General features: G+C 40.3%; 1 long non-coding RNA gene across 1 annotated transcript in view; it reads left to right on the forward strand.

Annotated features, from left to right (window-relative positions):
• Positions 1-20,096, forward strand: part of LOC138853590 (uncharacterized) — a 210,106-nt gene extending 190,010 nt beyond the window's left edge. Inside the window, exon 4 of the long non-coding RNA XR_011392765.1 lies at positions 14,503-20,096. This is a non-coding gene — a long non-coding RNA (uncharacterized lncRNA). The remainder of the gene's footprint in view (positions 1-14,502) is intronic.
• Positions 20,097-25,311: the final 5,215 nt, after the last annotated feature.

Genomic DNA, 25,311 nt, shown 5'->3' on the forward strand with positions numbered 1-25,311 from the left:
CAGTCGACCAACACCCAGGTACCCATTTTACTGATGGGTGAACAGGGACAACAGGTGTCGTAAGGAAAAACAGACGGGTCTGTCTGGGATACGTCTAGAATATGTTCTAGTGTATGGCCCCGCCTCTGTCCACACTACTTAAAGACAAATGCATTTTGACTTAGAGGTTCATCTCCTCCCGATGACTGCATCTCTGTTCACACCCTTTGTATTTTGTCATTAGCATATACATAACAGTATTGCCAGAGATCTTTTCAGTCTGCTGAACATGTTTTCTCCACAGAATTATTTTACTTGACACATTTCATTATGATGGACAATGGACCCGGTAGTTCAGTCTCCAGGGGGCCAGGAGATAGGGCTCAATACTTGTCGGTATGTAGATAAATGGTTCAGAGAACCGAAAGGTTGATAAATTTGGCACCTGATTGCAGTATATAAGCCCCCCTTCTTAAGACATATGCTATATGCTTATCAAGATTGATGGACTGATTACATCGATATATTTACACACATGCTGCTATGTATGATAATCTATGTAATTGTATTTGTAAATACCTGAATAAACTTACTGACTCGAGGCTGAGGGACTGATTAACTTCAACTCCTCCTGATCTTCACCATTGTACTTTGTATTGGGCTGATGAAGTCACTGTGTGGTGAAACGTTTTCACAGTAAAGATGCCCTAGTGTTGCACATGTATAATTTATCAACTTGTCGGCATTTACACCATTGATATAGTGATAACTAATACTGCTTGCCCCTGTCTGACTTTTTTGGGTTATCATAGGTAATGTGGAAAATTGCATTTATCTGAATGTATCATTATGTACATAATAGTAAATGAACAAAGATAATTATTATTTATCAGTTAGACAAGTAGGAATTTGGGACACCTAGGTCGCAAAAAATGTCCCCCTTCGATACCTACCACTGTCATATCCACAAGTTGCTCTGGACCCATTAATTACAAATAAAATATGTATCACCAGGAATGCTGGTAAATATATAAATTTGTGGACTGTATATTAAATTAATAAAGGATTATATATATACACATATACATAAACAGAAGGAGAATATCTTAATATTACTCACCAATTTGACTGGAGATTAATGTGTATCATGCTCAGAAAACCTTATTCTAACTAAATTTATGAAAATAATACTGGCCAGAATTATAACACAAATCTATATAGCTTATCTGAGGTTCCTGGAGCTGTCTTGTCCAGTCGTCTGATATCTCATTATGCAGGACTGCACATCCAACAATTTCGGCTCCTATTTGAGAGGTGTCTGCCCAATTTTACCTCTAGAGCACGAAAATTCTTCCGACTTCACCAACGTTTCTAATCCAAATGCAAACAACAATGGCGAGTCTCTTCTGCGCAGGCGCAGCTTTCCATTTTCGATAACATAATTTTTATTAAATACAGTATGGCCATCTATATACATATAACTACTGTATTTCTGGAAAATATATACAGTATTTTCCACAGGTAATTTACACATGCTGCTATGTATGATAATTTGTGTAACTGTATTTGTGTACCTGTACATGTATAAACTTGCTTAATCCTAGGTAATTTACACATATGTTACTGTGTATGATTGCTAACGCACTCGGCTCACACACTAAGGTCCGGGGATCGATACTTGGTACGGCTGGAAAACATTAGGACGTGTTTCAATAAGACACCTGCTGTCCCTGTTCACCTATCAGTAAAATAGGTACCTAGGCGTTAGTCGGCTAGTGTGAGTCGCATCCTGGGACAAAATTGACCTAATTTGCCCGAAATGCTCTGCATAACAAATGGCTTTATACCTGGAGAGAGTTCCGGGGGTCAACGCCCCCCGCGGCCCGGTCTGTGACCAGGCCTTATGGTGGACCTGGGCCTGATCAACCGGACTGTTACTGCTGGCCGCACGTAATCCAATGTACGAGCCACAACCCGGCAGATCAGGTACCGACTTTAGGTGCCTGTCCAGTGCCTGCTTGAAGACAGCCAGGGGTCTATTGGTAATCCCCCTTATGTATGCTGGGAGGCAGTTGAAGTCTTGGGCTCCTGACACTTATTGTGTTCTCTTATCACTCTAGTGGCACCCTTGCTTTTCATTGGGGGATGTTGCACCGTCTGCCGAGTCTGTTGTGTTCGTAAGGAGTGATTTTCGTGTGCAAGTTTGGTACAAGTCCCTCTAGGATTTTCCAAGTGTATATAATCGTGTATCTCTCCCTCCTGCGTTCTAGGGAGTACAGGTTTAGGAACTTCAAGCGTTCCCAGTAACCGAGGTGCTTTATCACGGTTGTGTGCCGTGAAGGTTCTCTGTACATTTTGTAGGTCAGCAATTTCACCTGCCTCGAAAAGTGCTGTTAGTCTGCAGCAATATTCCAGCCTAGATAGAACAAGCGACCTGAAGAGTGTCATCATGGGCTTGGCATCCTTGGTTTTGAAGGTTCTCATTATCCATCTTGTCATTTTTCTAGCAGATGCGATTGATACAATGTTATGATCCTTGAAGGTGAGATCTTCCGACATGATCACCCCCAGGTCTTTGACTTTAGTTTTTCGCTCTATTGTGTGGTTGGAATTGGTTTTATACTCTGATGAAATTTTAATTTCCTCACGTTTTCCATATCGGAGTAATTGGAATTTCTCATCATTGAAATTCATATTGTTTTCTGCAGCCCATTTAAAGATTTGGTTGATGTCCGCCTGGAATCTTGCAGTGTCTTCAATGGAGGACACTGTCATGCAAATTCGGGTGTCATCTGCAAAGGAAGATACTGCACTGTGGCTTATATCCCTGTCTATGTCCGATATGAGGATGAGGAACAAGATGGGGGCGAGTACTGTGCCTTGTGGAACAGAGCTTTTCACCGTAGCCGCCTCAGACTTGAGTCTGTTGACTACTATTCTTCGTGTTCTATTTGTTAGGAAATTATAGATCCATCTACCGACTTTTCCTGTTATTCCTTTATCACGCATTTTGTGCACTATTACACAATGGTCACACTTGTAGAAGGCTTTTGCAAAGTCTGTGTATATTACATCTGCATCCTGTTTGTCTTCTAAAGCATCCAGGACCTTGTCGTTGTGATCCAGTAGTTGGCACAGAAATAAGCGACCTGTTCTAAACCCATGCTGTCTGATGCGGTGCTCCTTCCTTAAGTGGAAGTGACCTGATTAGGTGGGTCATTGGGCTAATCCGGGGGGGGGACATGGACCTGCTTCGCATGAGTCAGTAGGCCTGCTGCAGTGTTCCTTCTTTCTTATGTTCTTATGTAAATCCATGCTTCCCTGGGCTGTGTAACTGAAGGGTATCTAGATGGGTGGTGATCTTACTTCTTAGAACCCTTTCAAAGATTTTTTTATGAGACGTTAGTGCTATCGGTCTGTAGTTCTTTGCTACTGTTTTACTGCCCTCTTTGTGGAGTGGGGCTATATCTGTTGTTTTTAGTAACTGTGGGACGACCCGTGTCCATGCTCCCTCTCCACAGGATGTTAAAAGCATGTGACAGGGACTTCTTGCAGTTCTTGATGAACACGGAGTTCCATGAGTCTGGCCTTGGGGCAGAGTGCATGGACATGTCATTTATCGCATTTTCGAAGTCATTTGGCGTCAGGATAATATCAAGTGTGTGTCTACCAAATTCTCTCTATCTCTCATAAAAATTTCATTTAAGTCTTCAACTCTCAGTCTGGTTAGCGGCTTGCTAAAAACTGAGTCATATTGGGACTTAAGTAGTTCACTTATTTCCTTGCTGTCATCTATGTAGAACCCATCCCGTTTAAGTAGGGGCCCAATACTGGATGTTGTTCTAGACTTTGATTTGGCATAAGAAAAGAAATACTTTGGGTTTCTTTCAATTTCATATGGTTCTCGCGTTTCTTGACTCCTGTAAGATTCCTTTAGCTTCAGTTCGATATTTGCTATTTCTCTGACCAGTGTCTCCCTACGTATTGCAGATATATTGGCGTCTTGTAGCCGCTCTGTTATTTTTTGCCTTCGTCTGTATAGGGAGCGCCTTTCTCTTTCTAGTTTACATCTCCTCCTTTTCCTTAAGGGAATATGCCTTGAGCATACTTCAAGTGTCACAGAGTTAATTTGTTCTAGACATAGGCTAGGATCCGTGTTGCTTAGTCTGTCTTTCCAGTTTATATAATTTAGGGTTGGTTTACTTGGTCCCACCTTATGTTTTTGTTATTGAAATTGAATTTGGAGAATGCTCCCTCGTGAATGATCATATTTTGTCGGTCTGGGGCCCCCCGCATACATGTCTGGACCTCTATTATGTTGTGATCTGAGTATATTGTTTTTGATATGATGACATTTCGTATTAGATCATCATTGTTAGTGAAGATGAGGTCCAGCATAATCTCCAATCTTGTAGGCTCTATTATTTGCTGGTTTAAGGAGAATTTGGTGCAGAGATTAAAAGCTTGTGTGTGTACGAGTTCTCATCTGAGCTGCCTCCTGGTGTTATCTCTGCTACAATATTATTTGCTATATTCCTCCATTTTAGGTGCCTTAGGTTGAAATCCTCCAGGAGCAAGATGTTGGGGGCAGGAGCTGGAAGATTTTCCATACAGTGGTCAATTTTCGAAAGCTGTTCCAGGAAATGTTGGGACGTTGCATCCGGAGGCTTGTATACAACCACAATGACCAGGTTTTGGTTCTCGATCTTTACTGCTAAAACTTCAACTAAATCATTTGATGCATTTAGTAGATCTGAGCATACAAGTGACTCTGTTATATACAGGCCAACCCCCCCTCACCCCCCTTTTGCCTGTTTGTCACATCTATATAGGTTGTAACCTGGGATCCATATTTCGTTGTCCAAGTGGTCCTTCATGTGGGTCTCTGTGAAAACCGCTAACATTGCATTTGACTCCATAAGCAGTCTAGTTTAATATGTTTATTATGCACCCCATACCCATCCTGTGGGCGGTAGTCAAAAGATTACAGAGGTACATAATGAGTCCAGGGACTGGACTCCAGAGTTTTAATAGCTGAGCAAGTTACAGAGGTAATGAACTCACAATTACAAAGGTAATGGACTCACAATTTACACAGGTAATGAACTCCAGGTAGGTCCGGTCACAATCATGACAAGTTACAATGGTATTTACAGATTACAGAGGTACGTAATGGGTCCAGGGACTGGGCCCTCAAAGTTTTGATAGCTGAACTAGGTACAAAGGTAATGAATCCTGTAAGAATGGTTACTTACGCTTATACATGGCTACAATCATGAACAAATTATAGAGTAATGAGCAATTCACACTTCCACACCCGGTCACAACTGTAATAAGTTATTGGTGCAAATATTGAGTCACACACACAATCACACACACAATCTCACACACACACACACACAATCACACACACACACACAATCACACACACACACACACACACACACACACACACACACACACACACACACACACACACACACACACACACACACGTGGTAATGCTTTATTTACAGCTAGCAAAGTTAGGGTATTTCTCCAGAATGGTCTGTAATATACCACTGGAGCGTATATTTGCAAAGATAAATGTCGTCGGATTGGTGGTATGGGGAGATCTTTTTTTTCCTGGTACTAATATCTGTTGTGTTGGAGTGGAGATCATCGACTGTGATTCCACTCCTGAAATGATTGCAGTTGGTGTACGATTTCTGTCATTTCCTGCCAGCTTTTTTTTCCTTCCTGGCTTTTTGGGGTTATCCTATGTACTTCACACACATGCTGCTATGTATGATAATCTATGTAACTCTGTTTGTGGATACCGGAATAAACTTACTTGCTAAAAAAAAAAAAAAGCTCTCTGGAGTGGCTGTGGCTACCTTCTATCTTCAAGAAAAATAATAGGTCTGATGTAAGCAACTATAGACCTGTTAGTATACTCAGTATAATATCTAAAATTCTGGAGAGGGCGGTGTATTCTCAAGTAGTTAAGTACCTTAATGACAACAGCATTCTCCATAGCTATCAATCGGGCTTTAGAAGATCCTACTCAACCGATACCTCCCTTATTAATCTGATGGATTACCTGAGAACTGAAATGTCAAAAGGGAACCTCATAGGTATGGTAACCTTAGACCTGCAAAAGGCCTTCGATACTGTCAACCACAATATATTATGTAAGAAACTTCAAGCTATCGGTATAGGTTCTGTAGACTGGTTTAAGTCCTACCTTAGCAACAGGAGACAAATAGTCAAAATCAACAAAACGGAATCAGAACCCCTGCCGATAACATGTGGAGTTCCCCAAGGTAGTATTCTGGGTCCCTTATTATTCTTATGTTATGTCAATGATATGCCTATCAGTGTCAAGTGCAAACTCCTACTGTATGCAATGACAGTGCTCTGTTAGTGACAGGTAAAGACCCACAAGATATTGCTAATGTTTTAACACTGGAACTGGAGTCCTGCAGCAAATGGTTAGTAGACAACAAACTATCATTACACCTAGGGAAAACTGAAGCCATTCTCTTTGGCACGAAACATAAACTGAGAAGGGTAAATAATTTTAATGTTCAATGTAATGGGGAGCCCATCACTTTGGTTTCATAAGTAAAATATTTGGGAATCCCCTTTGACCCAAAGAACTACAGACCAATAGCACTAACATCCCATATCAGAAAAATCTTTGAAAGGGTTCTAAGAAGCAAGATCACCACCCATCTAGAAACCCATCAGTTACACAACCCAGGGCAACATGGGTTTAGAACAGGTCGCTCCTGTCTGTCTCTATTGGATCACTACAACAAGGTCCTAAATGCACTAGAAGACAAAAAGAATGCAGATGTAATATATACAGACTTTGCAAAAGCCTTCGACAAGTGTGACCATGGCGTAATAGCGCACAAAATGAGTGCTAAAGGAATAACAGGAAAAGTCGGTCGATGGATCTATAATTTCCTCACTAACAGAACACAGAGAGTAGTCGTCAACAGAGTAAAGTCCGAGGCAGCTACGGTGAAAAGCTCTGTTCCACAAGGCACAGTACTCGCTCCCATCTTGTTCCTCATCCTCATATCCGACATAGACAAGGATGTCAGCCACAGCACCGTGTCTTCCTTTGCAGATGACACCCGAATCTGCATGACAGTGTCTTCCATTGCAGACACTGCAAAGCTCCAGGCGGACATCAACCAAATCTTTCAGTGGGCTGCAGAAAACAATATGAAGTTCAACGATGAGAAATTTCAATTACTCAGATATGGTAAACATGAGGAAATTAAATCTTCATCAGAGTACAAAACAAATTCTGGCTACAAAATAGAGCGAAACACCAACGTCAAAGACCTGGGAGTGATCATGTCGGAGGATCTCACCTTCAAGGACCATAACATTGTATCAATCGCATCTGCTAGAAAAATGACAGGATGGATAATGAGAACCTTCAAAACTAGGGAGGCCAAGCCCATGATGACACTCTTCAGGTCACTTGTTCTATCTAGGCTGGAATATTGCTGCACACTAACAGCAACTTTCAAGGCAGGTGAAATTGCCGACCTAGAAAATGTACAGAGAACTTTCACGGCGTGCATAACGGAGATAAAACACCTCAATTATTGGGAGCGCTTGAGGTTCCTAAACCTGTATTCCCTGGAACGCAGGAGGGAGAGATACATGATTGTATACACCTGGAAAATCCTAGAGGGACTAGTACCGAACTTGCACACGAAAATCACTCACTACGAAAGCAAAAGACTTGGCAGACGATGCACCATCCCCCCAATGAAAAGCAGGGGTGTCACTAGCACGTTAAGAGACCATACAATAAGTGTCAGGGGCCCGAGACTGTTCAACTGCCTCCCAGCACACATAAGGGGGATTACCAACAGACCCCTGGCAGTCTTCAAGCTGGCACTGGACAAGCACCTAAAGTCAGTTCCTGATCAGCCGGGCTGTGGCTCGTACGTTGGTTTGCGTGCAGCCAGAAGCAACAGCCTGGTTGATCAGGCTCTGATCCACCAGGAGGCCTGGTCACAGACCGGGCCGCGGGGGCGTTGACCTCCGGAACTCTCTAAAGGTAAAGGTAAACCCATGCATGTCAGGAGAATTGATAGGGAACAGTGTAGTAAAGAAAGCGAATGCCAGACTGAAGTTCCTGTATAGACAAGCACAGTGTCTACCTACTGAGGCTCGCAGGACCCTATGTCTAGCCCTTATACAATGCCATATGGATTACGCTTGCTCTTCATGGTACTCTGCCTTGACAAAAAAACTGAAAGATAGACTGCAAATCACCCAGAACAAAATCGTAAGATTCATCCTGGGGCTGGGACCAAGAGAACATGTAGGCCAGAATGAATTACAGCAGTTGGATATGCTGAATGTTGAAGACAGAGTAAAACAACTGAAGCTAAATCATGTTTATAAAATTGCTCACAAACAGTGTCCAGAATATCTTGCTGTCAATTTTGTCAAGGTTGGGAACCAAAGCAATCATAGTACTAGGGGGAGAGAGCACAACTTTGTAGTACCCACAGTCAGTGGCCAGGCTTCAAACACCTTTTATTGTACAGCAATAAAGGAATGGAACAGACTACCCGCACATGTCAAAGCCAGTCATAGCATGAACCAGTTCAAGAAGAGTGCCAAAAAGTGTCTGATGAATGAAGCTACAGAAAGGGAGGGGAATGATTTTCTATTTTTTAGCTAAAATACGTGTAAATTTTACCTTATTCCTAGTAATGACCCTCGTATTGTAAATAGTCTTAATGACCCTCGTGTAGTAGATAGTCTTTTTAGTATGATAATAAGATGTTATCTTCATTGTAGAATAATAAGAAAATATTATAACCTTTATATTATAATATTATTATTATTATAATCAAGGGGGAAGCGCTAAACCCGGAGGATTATACAGCGCCTGGGGGGGGGGGATGTGGAAGGCATTCAGGCTTAATTCGGGGAACTGGAGCACAGATCCAATTCCCTAAATCAAGAGCCCCTCACCAACATCAAGGAACCTTCCTTGAGGGGTATATTATAATAATAAGGTAAAAGGACCCCAATGGAAATAAGTCACTCTGTCTGACTTTTTTGGGTTATCCTAGGTTCTCTACACATATGCTGCTATGTATGATAATTCTATGTAACAGTATTTGTGTATACCTGAATAAATTTACTTACTTACCCAGGTTGTCCCATGGTCTGGATGTTCTGTGTCTTCTTGTACTCGTTAGGTTTTGTGCCCGGCAATATAAGTTATAGCGCGCACTCTCCTGAACTGAAGAGTGACACATTTCAGGATGGAAAAGTTTCTGTATAGAAGTGTTATTGTTGTCAGCTAGGTCTGTATACCTTGTACATGTACTTGTAGAAATAATGATGATAATGATAATATGTCTGACTGAGGCCTTCCGCTGGCTTACCGTTCCACCCCCTTAAAAATTATGGTCATAGTTACAGCTATTTAGTTGTACATATACTTGTAGACATAAATATCATTTATTATTTACTTATTATTTATTATTTAATTTATTATTTATAATTTGCACTTGTACCTAAATAATCTTGCACAGCTGCCTGGTGGTCCTTGTAAACTACCACAATAAGAAACTTTGCTGGTGTGATCATTTCTGCTCCGGCGATGATAAGTTAGTTTATTTAGGCACAGGTGCACATAATTACAATTATCATACATAGTGTAAATTACGTAGAATAACGCACAAGAAGGCAAAGTGACTTATTTCCATTGGGATCTTTGGTGAATATGTAAGCTTATTTAGGTACAGGTATACTTAAGTATAATTATCATGACATGCTTGTGGCTTTCTTTGTAATTATTGTTTTATAATATGTAAACCACACAATGTAAGCTTTGCAAGGAAATAAACATTTTCATTTACAATGTAACAGTTGTAAATTACTAAGTTTAGGCCAGGGGGTTGACGTAATTGGGAATTTATTCTGTTTCTTAACATAGGCAATGCTTTCTTTTATAATTCCTACCTAGATTTGGGCAGTAAAGCCCCTCAAGGGTCTTTATGGGGCATTTGATCCAAAGAGTTCGACCTACCCTTCCCTTGGATTAAACCTGAATGCATCCTTCCCATTCCCCCAGATGCTATTATAGCCCTTATGGGTTTAGGACTCCCTCATTGAATGTGACAATATTGATAATCCTTTGCCGTGGATTGAGCCTGAATGCCGCCTGTTCCCCCAGTCGTTCTATGATCCCAGTGGGTTTACACTCCCTATGACTGAAATGGCAATGGACAACAATTTGGTTTTTTTTCTTGACTTTAAGGCTCAGTACACCATAAGCTTTGGCAGCTCTGAAGAACCCTGATAACAAAGTAAGTGAGGGTTATTTTGCATAAATAATGGACGCAAATAAGACAATATGCAGATTACATCAATCATAAAGTATTTAGTTTCACTAATCATTGTCTTCTGATTTAGGTCCTTGTGCTATGGACACTCTCCTTGGGCGATTTCTAGTGCTGTATAATATTTTATTTAGTGCCGAGTCAATATTTTTTAACAAGTATCCCAAGACTTCTCTATTTTTAGCTAATCCGATGATTATCTAATATTTAGTCTACATGCTGGGTACAGCCTTTCATAGTTATGGTGTCAAATAGTTTAGAAATCACCTGATAGATGGTGTGAGGTGTTGACAGTGGATCTACCCAAGGCAACGTCTGTACAAAACATTGCCATGTAACCTCTACAGGCAACATTGCCATACATCATCACCAGGCAACATGGACACATTGAGCCACTCCATGCCAGAGGTCCCTCTGGCAGATCTATGGAATTTGGAAGCCACAGGAATCCCTCATGGACCCACCCAAGGATAACAAGATAAGTGGATAAAATAATGGCATAAGCCAACAAGTGGAAATAAATGTACTGGCAGCAGGGGAACCTCTTATTTATATTTCACCCTGAGGTGAATCTCAGAGACAGGCAGCACCAGAATTTCTGTGCAAGGGCTCTTATGGGTGGGTATCTGGTTAGAAGGGGATGCTAGGGGACTTGTTTTGAATCTGTTTTTATTATTACTATTTTTATTTAGGGGTGGTTGAGGGATTTCTGGGGGCTAAAGCCCCTAAGTAGACGCTTGCCGCTGCCCCTGGAGACAGGTCAAAAGTAATGTCATGTATTAATGAGAGCAAGGCATGGGGCCAAGGTGACAGGATGGGGTTATTATGTTTGCTGTATAAATTATGGTTAACCTGACTTCACTTCTTAGCAGCCTCAGCTCACTGACTGAGAGACCAGGGTGTTAAATGACTGGTATGAGTTCTTAAATAGGGATTGAATTGCACAATATAGAATAATAATAATATCTTTATTTACTACAAGTACATGTACAAGGTATACAGTCCTAGCTGACAACAATGACATACTACTATATAGAAAGTCCCTTGTTATACTCCGCATTTCGGGCAAATTAGGTCAGTGTCCCAGGATGCGACCCACACCAGTCGACTAACACCCAGGTACCCATTTTATTGATGGGGAACATAGACAACAGGTGGAAAGAAACATGTCCAATGTTTCTACTCTGGCTGGGAATCGATCCCAGGCCCTCGCCATGTGAAGCGAGAGCGTTAACCACCAGGCCACTAGGGCTGGGCAAGAGAAGACTAGTAGAGTGCCAAGTTTGAGATAAACATATGTCAGTGTTGTTAGGTCTTAATGAGAGATCTTGCTCCTGGGTTGTGTGTTGCCCATACATATAAATATTGTTACACACATTCAAAGAAGAGCTATGAAATGGCTTGAATCAAGCCTACCTACCTGGAGGTGATTCCGGGGATCAACGCCCCCGCCGGCCGGTCCACGACCAGGCTGAATACCTTCCTTTTCCTCAGATGCTGTATGACCCCTTACAGATTTAGCATTTTCGAATATAAATATATCTTTGTATTATACAAATTTTGATTCATTTATAATTAACATTCTACTGTACAACTATGAAATAATTACTATCCTACTGTACAACTATGATATACTCCTTAGTATTAGGTAGACTATAAGCCAATAATGTTAAGTTGGCCCATAATGCCTAGGCATAATAGAAGCTCTCTTTGCATTGCAACCCACTATTGTAAATACAAAATCTCAATGTACTGTTTGCAAAGACATAAAATAAATAAATAAATAAACAAATAAATAAATGAATGTAATATATATATACCAGTGGACATATCTGTAGATGGTTCTGTGAAGGATGAGGTGAACCACAGAATAGGCAAAAAAAAAAAATTACCTGCGGAGAGAAAGAAGTTCATCTGTGGAGGAAAAAAGGAAATATACCAGAGTATAGTAGTACTGTAGTATCAACCCTTTTTGTATAGGTGAGACATAGGCTTCAGATGTTACAGCAAGAAGAGGCTGGTGGCCCAGTGGCCTGGTGGCTAAAGCTCCCGCTTCACACACGGAGAGCCCGGGTTCGATTCCCGGCAGGTGGAAACATTTCGACACGTTTCCTTACACCTGTTGTCCTGTTCACCTAGCAGCAAATAGGTACCTGGGTGTTAGTCGACTGGTGTGGGTCGCATCCTGGGGGACAAGATTAAGGACCTCAATGGAAATAAGTTAGACAGTCCTTGATGACGCACTGACTTTCTTGGGTTATCCTGGGTGGCTAACCCTCCGGGGTTAAAAATCTGAACGAAATCTTATCTTATCTCTTATCTCATATTTGAGAGTGTGTGGTGTGAAAAAGACTTTTGTTTGGGATGTTGTATATGAGGGTTGATTCAATGAGATAGTATCTGTGAAGGCTTAAGGAGTAATCATCATTTTGAAGGAGTATCAGCTTATGACATGCCTTGGACCCTAACATGACAAGAAAGAACATTGTTACTTTTATTAATCAAAACTAAACTTTTACATCCATTAAGTCTGCTGAAAAAGTAGATAGTTTCATTTGTTTTTGCACATCTTGTGTTTTACAATATAGTAGTGCCACTACCTTCTCTTTCTGACAGACTGAAAAAGTACTGATCTTTGCATTGAATGTGGTGACTTTTTCTAGTGGCTGATGAGAAAAAATGCCACATTTTGCTGATATTGAATATTTAAAGGTAAAATGGAAAGCTTTAGAATAAGACAGTTTTTCTGAAGATAGCATTAGTTTGTCAGAATCATTTAACATGGCTCTTTATTATGACTTTCTGAAGAAGAGAAACCCCAGTAGGAGATTAAATTAGGTTTTCTCACAGTAGGGTTATTTAAATGGGAAGAGGAATATGCTTTTAAGCTCTGCTTTTCCCTACCCATTTTCTCCTCCAGTTAGTTTAACTCTTAAACTGTCCAAATGTAGATATACGTTGACATGCAGCAGGCTCCAAACGTAGATTTCCATTTTTTTACATGCTTTCAAATGGGGAAAATCAAGGTCGGAGTGCTACGCACGTGAACGTTGATCTACATTTGGACAGTTTAAGGGTTAATATCTTTATTATGCGCATACGCATCCTGTGGGCAGTAGTCGTAAAAGATTCCAGGTACATAGTGGGTCCAGAGACTGGGCTGCAAAATTTTAATAGCTAAACACGTTACAGTGGTAATTCCACTGCAGTTCATTTCTCTCGAAATTTATACTAGATATTATTGTTATGGCATTAAACATGTTTGTGTGACCACAGTCCTATTTTCCTAGAGTAAAATCCTACAGAATTCCTTCATGGTGCAAAGCAAGAAAATGAAAAACAGCATAAAAGGGGCAGTTTTTGAAACTATTGAACTGTAACAGTGTGTATAAATTGTCATATGAAGACAAATGTATTTGATGGGTTGCAAGTCATTAGAGGGCTAATTGTTCTTAACCATCCTGTTTAAATTAAGGATGTAATATAATGTGTAAGTTCCATTTAAAATATTTGAAATTAATTTGCAGTGAAAATGCCATGTAAACAGTAGACTTTCATGAAGATAATATTTTGTTTTGCAAGGATTTATCGGTCAGAAATTGTTACTACATATACAGTGGACCCCCGGTTAACGATATTTTTTCACTCCATAAGTATGTTCAGGTGCCAGTACTGACCGAATTTATTCCCATAAGGAATATTGTGAAGTAGATTAGTCCATTTCAGACCCCCAAACATACACGTACAAACGCACTTACATAAATACACTTACATAATTGGTCGCATTCGGAGGTAATCGTTATGCGGGGGTCCACTGTATTCTGATGTTGGCCATGGGGAAGCGGAAAAAATCCTACCTCCAATAAGCCATACTTATCGTAAGAGAAGACTAAAATGCCAGGAATAAGGGGCTCGTAACCCCTTCTGTATACTAAATTACTAAATTTGCAAGAAAAACTTTCCTCGGGTCACCTTTCCTCGATGGGAGATTGCTGATGGATTCAGAAAAAATATTCTGATTTTCATTGTTCTTTCACTTATTGTTATTACAAACAAAACTAAATGCTAAACCCACAAGGGTCATACAGTGCTGTTTCACGTACGTTACTTATAGCTTAACTAATATCCATATTTTTATCCACAGAAAGTACTTACTGGCAAACATGGAGAGGATGGTGAACTTAGCATATGTAATCTAGAAGATCAAGATGGTGAAATCCTATCTTTGAGATAAGGTATATGTATTGAGCCCCTTTAGCCTAATTTCTAATGATGAATATAAGACTGTTGGCATTAGGCCAATGTAGTTCATGTCTACTGTAGAGAAAACTCAAGTTATGTTTAGAAATGTGAACTCCCTGTAATTTGCTTTGTATAGCATTATGCATAATTTTATTAAATTTCCTTTTAATTTTGCTTTAAAAATTATTGCTAAAAACTTGTATTTATACATTTTCTGCTGTTTTTATTTGTAGTATTCTCTATCATACTTATTTGCAATGCACATTGAATTTGTCTGTACTACCTTTATTATACATTTTTCATGTCATTCATCTTATGCAGGTCAGCTGTTTAGTTGAACCTTTCTCTTAGTCCTGCTTGAAAATTAACTTCATGGCTTTGTATGCTGCATTTTTGCATACCACCTTACTGTACATTACTTGAGTATATCCTTTCCAAAACCAATACTGTGGACAATATTGTAATTCTGTTTATCAGTTAATGTTTTAAACTTGTTAGCTTTAAGTATTTACATAAAACCTGTTTAAAATCCTTTTTTTTTTTTTTGGCCCGTCAATAATAATTGATACATCAGCTTTAATCTTGAGATAAGAAAATTATTTTAATATTCTTCAAGTTCAGCTATCCTGAAATATAACACTCTTCACATTTTTTGTTTGTTGATTTATTTTATGGCCTCCCCCTTCTCACAATTTCATTTTTATTTATTAGGAAAATTTTACCATCTAACCAGGCACTAGGGAAACCTTGTATTTGTCTCACTACTTTATTTTAATTATCTAGCTTATAATGTTTGCCTTACAATCCACACCCATCAAAAATTGGTATAAATTATCATCTCTTATTAGATGCAATTTTAAGGTATAACTTGTATGGTTGCATCATTCTACATGTTAGGTGTGGTGCAAGCTTAGATAGAAGGTTTTATCTCTTGACTGCAGTAAAATTAAGGCTTAACAAAAGATGCTAACTTATGACACTGAGCTTGACTCTATCATCATTACTGATTCTGTGTCATCACTGAATGCTCTTAACTTATATAATGACTCCAACAACATGCTCATTGGAGAAGCCAGGTATAGATACTCAAAAATCCAGGACAAAGGAATTAAATGTACAATTGTTATGGATCCCATCACACATTGGATTACTCCTTCATGACAAAGTTGATATGTTAGCCAAGAAGAGTATTCAGAAGGAGAATGTAGAATATAACTTTGGTATATCTGTGTCTAGCATTAGGAATAATATTAGGAGAGAAGTAAATAATGAAAATGATTGTTATAGGCATGCAGTTAGAAGCCTGAGTAGATCTATAACCCACAGTGATAACATGAACATAGGTGTGTTATGGAGCAACTTGCAATGTGAACAGACTGACTGATGTTGTAGTGGCCAGACTTAGGCTTGGTTACAAGTACTTCTGGCAGTTTGGGAGACACACAGATGATCATACTAAATGCAAATTATGTGATTAGGCATATGGTTACTGTCTTGAATATTGTGCTTAATTCCTAATCTGTCCAAACGTAGATCTACGTTGACGTGCATAGCGCTCCGAACGTAGATCTGTTAGATTTTACATGCTTTCAAATGGAGAAAATAAAGGTTGGAGCACTATGCACGTCAACGTAGATCTATGTTTGGACAGTTTAAGGATTAAGTGTCCACTTATTTAGGAATACACACAGAGATAGACAGTATAGTAATCTCTGTGACATGTCAAGATATCTTATTAATGAAAATAAGATACTAGATATACTTAGCAAATTTCCTAAATTTGCTTGTAACACATAAGTGAATTGTAGATTTGTAAATATAAATCCTTATGTACACCTGTTATTCCTTTTGGGGCCTAGTTCCTAGGCCTTTTGTGTATCCATATGCTCTTGTGCTACCGTCCACAGGATAGATATGGGGTGAACAATAAACTAGCCACTTTGGTGGCAAAATCTAAAAAAAAAATCTAATCCAGATTATTGAGGGGGCACTCCAATTTTTTTTTTCCAACGTCTGCTGATTATTGCATTTTATTAAGTTTATTTTTAATATAAACTTAGCTAATATCACTTTGTTTTGACACTGAGGTTGTTAATCAAGAGAGGACAAAAGTTGTCATATTTGTTTCACATTATGATATTGAGAATTGTACCCATGTAACCTTGATGTTGTTTGGTAGTTTGATGCTATGATAACTGATACAGAGTGTATGTAGCTAGTTCATCAAGTGTTATCAAAGCAAACTTGAGAGAGACTATCATTAAGGTCAGAAATCATAAGTTTTACCTTAGGACTTTTTGTATTTTCCAGGCAATTGATATTCCTTGACAGTACTCCTTTTATGTGATTCTGCAAGTTGGTCTTGATTTTTTCTGATCCTTTCAAAACTTCATTTTTTTTTTTTTTTTTTTTTTTTTTTTTTTTCCTTAATGCTCTTGAATTTGCCTTTGTTTCCATAGTCTTGCCTGATACCCAACATGTGCAGTTTTGAGTGACAACATTAGCTGTAGTGAATGTTACATTTTCTGGAATTTTGACTTTCTAAGGGGAATGCCTTAATGCTGGTGAGAGGCTCTTGATGCTTGGAGTTAGTGTTACCCCTTCCCTTGGATCAATTCCAATTTCCTCCTAAGACATTTCACCTGTTAACAGGCTTTGTCAGTCAATGCACAGATGTGCAGGAAGCAAAATTGATACTGTACAAGCACAGTCGGGTGAATGGCTGGGTCAGTGAAGTTACTGTGTGGGGTGAATTGCGAGATGGAAGCACTGCAGGATGTCTGCAATTCTTCCTGATGACTTTATGCAAGACAAATTGGGCTGCAGGTTTGGCTGAACTGAAAGCTCCTTTATTTTGTTAGGATTGTATTTTGTGTTTGGATTACCACAGCTTCCAGGCAACTGTGTTTTGTTAATTTTTTTTTTTGTTATCATTTGGGTATCCTTCCACCAATCCTTTCACCTATCCATTGGTGAAACATTTCAGTAAAGTTCCTTTCCACAAGTGTGTCTTTCACCACTTGTTGACTTTGCACCATTTATCTCCTGATTTCCACCCATTCCCTTTAAGGGTTGCACACTTCCCAATGAATATAATAATTCTTCAAGCAAATCTGGAACTTCAGCAATAGAAAATACTACATAGATAAAATTGAATTTGGCTTACCAGTGGTCGTACTTGCAGGCAAGAGGTTCTCTCCCTCTAACCTCTTTGATACTTCCTCCTATAATGTCACTTAAAGACCCGATTTATCGACACGCACCTCTTCAAGGGGGGCTCCTTGGTGTGGTGAAGAGGCTCTTGGTCTGAGGAATTAGACCTGTCGGTCTCCTTCCTCAGACCGAACCTAATTACCCCCCCAATCCCCCCTTCCCTATCTCATCCTCCCCATCCTCCCCTTTGCCCTTTCCTCCTCCCCCTCCCCACCTCTCCCTTTTGCCCTTCCTCTTTTTGGCTTTTGAGATTTTTCCCACAGGCGTGCTAGTTCCTAGGTAGGGAAAAGGGTACCGGGGTCCATCCCATTCCATTGAGGTTCTTGGCGGTGGCGTAGTTTGCCGTGGAATCTGGATCGCCTGGGGATGTCTCGATCCCTCTCCGGTATCCCGGAGAGTGACTTTGGGTGTCTTTCGAGCGACGGGTGTATCTCTGGAAGCCACCTTTCAGATTCCGGGGGTGGTGGCCGAAGGAGGTATGCTTTGTGGCGGATATCCGGCCGCCCTCTCTTTTGTCCACCGAGGTAGCTCGGCAGATGTGAGGTTGCTATCCCAGATTGCGAGAGCATAATTCCGTCAGTTTTCCATCAAATTTCGTTTTTTTGGTGTCATTACAATCGGGAAAAGATTCTATCATTTCATAAGAAAAAATAATTTTTTTTTTTTTTTAAATTTTGCGACACCAGGAGACACCTCAGGATTGGGGGTTGCGACAGTCAAAGGGTTAAGGAAGGAGCACGGCATCTGACCCAGTAGCACCAGCTAGTCAGGTCCAACTCCCACTCACCCACACCCACTCGTGTGTTTATCTAACCTATTTTTAAAACTACACGTCTTAGCTTCTATAATGGGGTATTCAGGAGTTTGTTCCAATCATCCACAACTCTATATTACCAAACCAGTACTTTCCTATATCTTTCCTGAATCTGAATTTTTCCAGTTTAAAACCATTGCTGCGAGTCCTGTCTAGGCTTGATATTTTTAGCACGCTATTTACATCCCCTCTATATATTCCTGTTTTTCATTTATGCACTTCAGTCATATTCCCCCTAATTCTACGCCTTTCTAGAGAGTGCAGATTCAGGGCCCTCAGCCTATCCTCATAGGGAAGATTTCTGATACATGAGATCAACTTTGTCATCCTCCTCTGTACATTTTCCAGTGCATTAATATCCATTCTGTAATACGGTGACCAGAGCTGTGCAGCATAATCTAAATGAGGCCTAACCAAGGATGTATAGAGTTGAACAACCTGAGGATTTCTATTATTTGTTTCTTGACATGAAGCCAAGAACTCTGTTAGGTTTACTGCGAACGCTTATGCACTGTTGTCTTGGTTTCAGGTTACTGCTAACCAGGACTCCTAAATCCTTTTTGCAATCAATAATATTAAGATCAACATTATTTAATTTATATGTGGCATGGTTATTATCCTTTCCAACATTTGGAACTTTGCATTTGTCTATATTAAACGGTATCTGCTACTTCTCCGACCATTGCATCAGTCTATTCAAATCCTGGAGTGCTCTAATGTCCTCATTAGAATGAATTGGATGGCCTATTTTGGTGTCATTTATGTCGTTTATGTAAATTGTGAACAAGGGGCCCAACGCTGATGCCTGTGAAACACCGCTTGTGATGTACCCCCATTTATGCAAACACTCTGCTAAGCAAAATTTTTGGTCATAAGCATGAACATCTTTCTTTCAACACACCGGCCGTATCCCACCGAGGCAAGGTGGCCCAAAAGGAAAAACGAAAGTTTCTCCTTTTACATTTAGTAATATATACAGGAGAAGGGGTTACTAGCCCCTTGCTTCCGGCATTTTAGTTGCCTCTTACAACACGCATGGCTTACGGAGGAAGAATTCTGTTCCACTTCCCCACGGAGAAGCATGAACATATTACATACAATTAAACATGATTAGACACTCCATGTGGTGATGTTGACCACCTTATAATCCCCTGTACATCAAAGGGATCACTGACTTTGTAAAACTACAAAAAAAAAATTGAAAGATGAATACTTTGGATATCTTTAAAAATAGGTTAGGCAAAAATGAGTGAGAATGGTTAAGTGTGGAAAAAACCTACTTAGCTCCTTTATTCTTGTGCTCTTCTAAATTTATAATAGATGATAGGGCAAATATAAGCTACCACATTTTTGCAAAATCTAAAGCAATAATCAAATACACTCAACTTTTCCCTAAAGATTACAATTACAGGCAATCATAGAGAAATGAGCTTTGTCCTTTTCCTTCATTGCTAATGTCTGTGTTCAACTTTTATAAAATTGATGGTATTTATTTTAACACTAGGGGAGATTAATAGGTGCTTATTAATATATGTAATTATTTGTATATAGTGTTTAATAAACTTCTTTAAAAGATTTCTCGAATATAGCATATCTGTGCCTATACTTTCTTTAATATCATGTAGAAAAAACAATAAATCTGATTGGTAACTTAATCTTTATTTCCCTTGAATAAAAAAAAATCTATTGAGATTCGACTTAAAATTTCCTACGTTCCCATTTTCTGTGGGTTTGGCTATATTTACTGAATAATGCAGTGTATTTATGATGCATACAGGTTTAGCAGGATCCAAATGGTATATTGCTGACTGTAGTGAAGAAAAGACTGCAGAACAAGATTTTACTGGGATATTTTGCTCTTTATAGAGTTTTCATCAGGCCATATAGAAGATAGACTGCATGCATATATATTTGTAGGAAGAGGCAAGTGAAATCATTGGACTTTGTTCGATCATTTGGATGAGGAGCTGTACAGGAGGTAAACTGGTCAGTACTGACATTTTTGCCTGGTTCTGCCTGATGCATTAACCCCATTTCTGTATAACTCTGTGCCAGACTTCTTGTAATGTGTGCCAGTGGTTTGACTAAAGTAATTGCTATATGAACCTGGCCCTTTCTTTAGTAAATATAACATTTTGCTATGCTACAAGGTGTTAATGATTGTTGCAATGAAATGTGTGTGTTTTCTTAGCCCTGAGAGTCCTTTAAGTACTTGAATTCTGGTGTTTAGATGTGGAGTCTTGCCAATGTACTGTTTGCCCCAACCACAGTACAGGATAATGTATATTCTAGCATTTGTGTCCTGGCTGTTGTCTTTTTCTAGTTAAGTCTCTTAACACGTTTTGGAGGTGTTTGTGACCTCTCTGCTTTTCTTTAACCCTTAAACTGTCCAAACAAATTTACGTTCACATGTGTAGTGCTCCAAAAGTAGATCTACGTTTTTTTACATATTTTCAAATATACAACAAAAAAAAGTAGATCAAAGTTTTTTTTACACGTTTTCAAATGTAAAAAAAAGAAAAGAAGATCTTCGTTTTTTTTTAAATACAGTGGACCCCCGCATAACGATTACCTACGAATGCGACCAATTATGTTAGTGTATTTATGTAAGTGCGTTTGGGGGTCTGAAATGGACTAATCTACTTCACAATATTCCTTATGGGAATAAATTCGGTCAGTACTGGCACCTGAACATACTTATGGAGTGAAAAAATATCGTTAACCGGGGGTCCACTGTACTTTCAAATTTTGAAAAAACGTAGATCTACGTCTGGACAGTTTAAGGGTTAATGCTTCTGCAATGATATTTACAGTTACCAGTGGGGAAATGATGAAATGTCTGTCATCATCTCCTTTGAGAGTAGAACGTATTTCTGGGTCCCTTGCTATACTGATCAGTGGCGTAGTGGTAAGGAGTTAAACATGATAAAGATGTTACTAATGATGCCATATTCATCTTCTAGGTGCTTGGGGCTACAGATTATCTGGGCTTTAAGAACCTAGTCAAAACACCAGGTTTCCTACTAAGTTTTTCTTATTGTTAGGCTTCCCATAAACTTTAAAATTTGAGCCGTTGACTGTGGCATGGCTGTGGGAGCACCAGTTAATGCTGTCTTACAAACCTCTATATTGAATTCCTAGAAATAGTGGGAGCACCAGTTAATGCTGTCTTGCAAACCTCTATATTGAATTCCTAGAAATAGTATGATTCTTCATTACTCCTTCAACCCTTACGTGGCTACAACATATAGATGACGTACGTTTAATCTTGCCAGGCACTATAATTTTGAAAACTTCAAAAACCACCTTAATATAGTTGAACATTCAATTCAGTTCATGCTCAAAAACAACAATCTTAAGTTTCTTGACATCAGGTGTATCAACCTAAATAAGCAATGCAAATTTAAAATCCACAGCAAGCCTCTCAACAAGATTGGTTTCTTTCTGAGAGCCCCCAGAGCTGTGTAGTACAAAATATTAAAAAAAAAATGTGGTATCAAACTTGTGGCAGTTACCTTTACACTTCATCCAGGACTGCATATTGAGGGCCAGGAAAATACTCATCATGCCCAAAGTGAACAATTGTATCAGACAATTTTTCTCCACAGGTATTAAAGAGGGATGACACTTTCAAAACTATTAAGCCTCCTGAATAGGACAAAACATCCAGGACAGTATTAGTGAGTGTGGCAAACATTACATTAAGTCTTGACAATGTAATCTAAGTGCCAGAGATCAGAAATGTTAATATGCTTGCAGGACTCTCAATATCAACAAATGCACAGTTCATTGGTACAAACATTCACATTTTATAGCCTAGCAAGATGACAGCTTAGTCATCAAAGAAGGGGACAGGACCAGATGACTAGAAACAGCTTAATTAGTACGCAGACCACTATTGCAGGAAAAGAAAAACATGTTTATCTTGCTCAAAATGTTATTGCATGCATTACTTGAGCTGCCTTGTCCACAGAGGTGTTACACAAAAGGAGCATGTGTGTCAGCCAGAAATAAAATATATTTAAGTGCAAATATATCCTCATTCCACAGATCCATGACTCAACAAACACCAATGATTTAGAAAGAAAGAAAAGATACAATAACCTGCACTTATACCATTAATGCGGCGCTGTATGACGCTTGTAGGTTTAGCACTCACTAGTTGGTGGTGCAGGTTGGTCGAAATGACATTATCAGTTCATCTCCTGTGTGAGGGTTATTTATGTATTCCAGTGATTTCGCACCCTTCTCATCGATTTGGTGTGTTCATGTGCCTTTTGTATTGTCCATATTAATTAAGCTCAGTATAAAGCAACACATTGTTTCAATAAATGCTTGTTCTGTAATTTTTCTCTCCTGCTTTCAAATCTTAAAACCTGTTCCCCCTATCACGTTTAGCAATTTTTGTAATTAAACCTCTTCAAGGGGGGCTCCTTGGCATGGTGAAGAGGCTCTTGGTTTGAGGAATTAGACCTGTCGGTCTCCTTCCTCAGACCGAACCTAATTACCCCCCAATCCCCCCTTCCCTATCTCATCCTCCCCTTTTCCCTTTCCTCCTCCCCATCCTCCCCTTTTCCCTTTCCTCCTCCCCCTCCCCACCCCTCCCTTTTGCCCTTCCTCTTTTTGGCCTTTGGGATTTTTCCCACAGGCGCACTAGTTCCTAGGTAGGGGAAAGGGTACCGGGGTCCATCCCATTCCGTTGAGGTTCTTGGCGGTGGCATAGTTTGCCGTGGAATCTGGATCGCCTGGGGATGTCCCGATCCCTCTCCGGTATTCCGGAGAGGGGCTTTGGGTGTCTTTCGGGCGACGGGTGTATCTCTGGATGCCACCTTTCAGATTCCGGGGGTGGTGGCCGAAGGAGGTATGCTTTGTGGCGGATATCCGGCCGCCCTCTCTTTTGTCCACCGAGGTAGCTCGGCAGATGTGAGGTTGCTATCCCGGATTGCTGGTTTACTGGCATGATGGGTAGGGTATGGCACGGGTTCCATGCTGCATCTACGCTACTTGCGGTGCTGAGGTCCTCTTGGGCGCGGAGGGAGATTTCTGGCCCTTTCATTCCTCCTAGGAACTATCCCTCCCCGGTCCCCCCTTTTTTTTATTCTTTTTTTTATTTTTATTTTATTTTTCTTTTTTTTTTCTTAAAAACAAAAAGAAAGAAGTAACCTTACCATGGCAGCCCCAGTCCATGAACCTGGTACCCCCGGGCCCCTTCTTGATACCGCACCCCATTCTGACCCCGCCTCATCTTTGGACCACTCTTCGGACACTCCTCATGCCTCTGTACCTCTTGCCGGTGCTGTTTCCTCACCCGCTTCAGGTACTGAGATCTCGACTGACTCCTTTGATTTATCTGACCTCCGCTCTCCTTTGACTATGCTTCCGGCCTCTCCCTCTACAGTGCGGCAATTTTCAAATCGCCGGCCCGTTCCACGTCAGACCAACTCTGGTCCCACGCCTAAACGCCAACGACAGTTACCTGCTGATGATACTTCTCCACCTTCTTGTTCTTCTCAGAAAAGATCGACACGTCCTGCACTCCCTTTCCACACTCAGTTTCAGACTGCACAATGGACTAAATTCTTCACTTTACGACCGACTTCCTCTACCGCCTATCTTTCCGACCACAGTATTGGCAAGGCACTCCTACGCCCTGTTGGTAAAGATATTTCTTTTCATGCTCTTTAGAGCAGTATGTGCATCATCACTGTACAGAATACTACCCAAGCTCATGATGTTTCTCTTCTTTCCCATATAGATACTGTTCCTGTCACTGTTGAAAAACATCATTCCCTCAATTCTTGTAGTGGTACCGTCATTCTGTCCCATACCATAGTTCAACAAAATTTCCAGACATGTGGCAATGACATTCTTGAACAGCTGGAACTCCAAGATCTCCCAATCCTCAAGGTAGACACTTATGTTCTTCCTGCCCGCGGGCGGAGAAGATACCCTAGCAATGTGGCTCGTTTAACTTTTGACAGCCGTGAACTCCCATCCTCAGTTTATGTAGCAGGACATCGGTTACAAGTTCGAAAGGCGATCCCTACACCGCAACAGTGTAGAAATTGCTGGCGATTTGGCCATCCAGCGAAATATTGCAGATCCATAGCCGAATGCCCAGTCTGTGGTGCCGATGACCATTCTAATATGTCTTGCAATCGACCTCCCTCTTGCCTTAATTGTCATGAGGCTCACCCTTCGTACTCTCGCCGTTGCCAAGTCTACTTAAATGAGCGGGAAATCCGTTACCTTAAAGAGACAGAAGGTCTCCCTTATGCCATGGCAGTTTCTCATCTCCGCCTCCAAGGGAAACTACCTCGTGTTTCAAAACGTCCCCCCACTTCTGGGGTCCCATCTTCTGCAGCCTCCTCTGTGGTTACCTCTCCCATAGTCACTCCTGTATCTAATTCTTTTGCTGTCCTAGGCTCAGACGTCCCTACTTCAACGCCTCGGTCTGTTCTCGCTTCTTCGTGTTCTCCCTCACAAGCCTCAGTATCGACGAGACCTCGTACAACACCTCCTCCCAATCGTCCCTCTACTTCTCAGAAGTCAAAAAAAGGTCCTTTAACCCTTCCTTCCCTTCTTCCACCTCCTCATTTTACCTTCCCTGTCTCTGTACCGGGTTCTTTCCCTCTCATTGGCTCTGTTACAAGTGTAGAGGTTCACCCTCCTCCTCGTACTATA

This window comes from Cherax quadricarinatus, chromosome 34, assembly GCF_038502225.1.
Source record: "Cherax quadricarinatus isolate ZL_2023a chromosome 34, ASM3850222v1, whole genome shotgun sequence".
Taxonomy (NCBI): Eukaryota; Metazoa; Arthropoda; class Malacostraca; order Decapoda; family Parastacidae; genus Cherax; species Cherax quadricarinatus.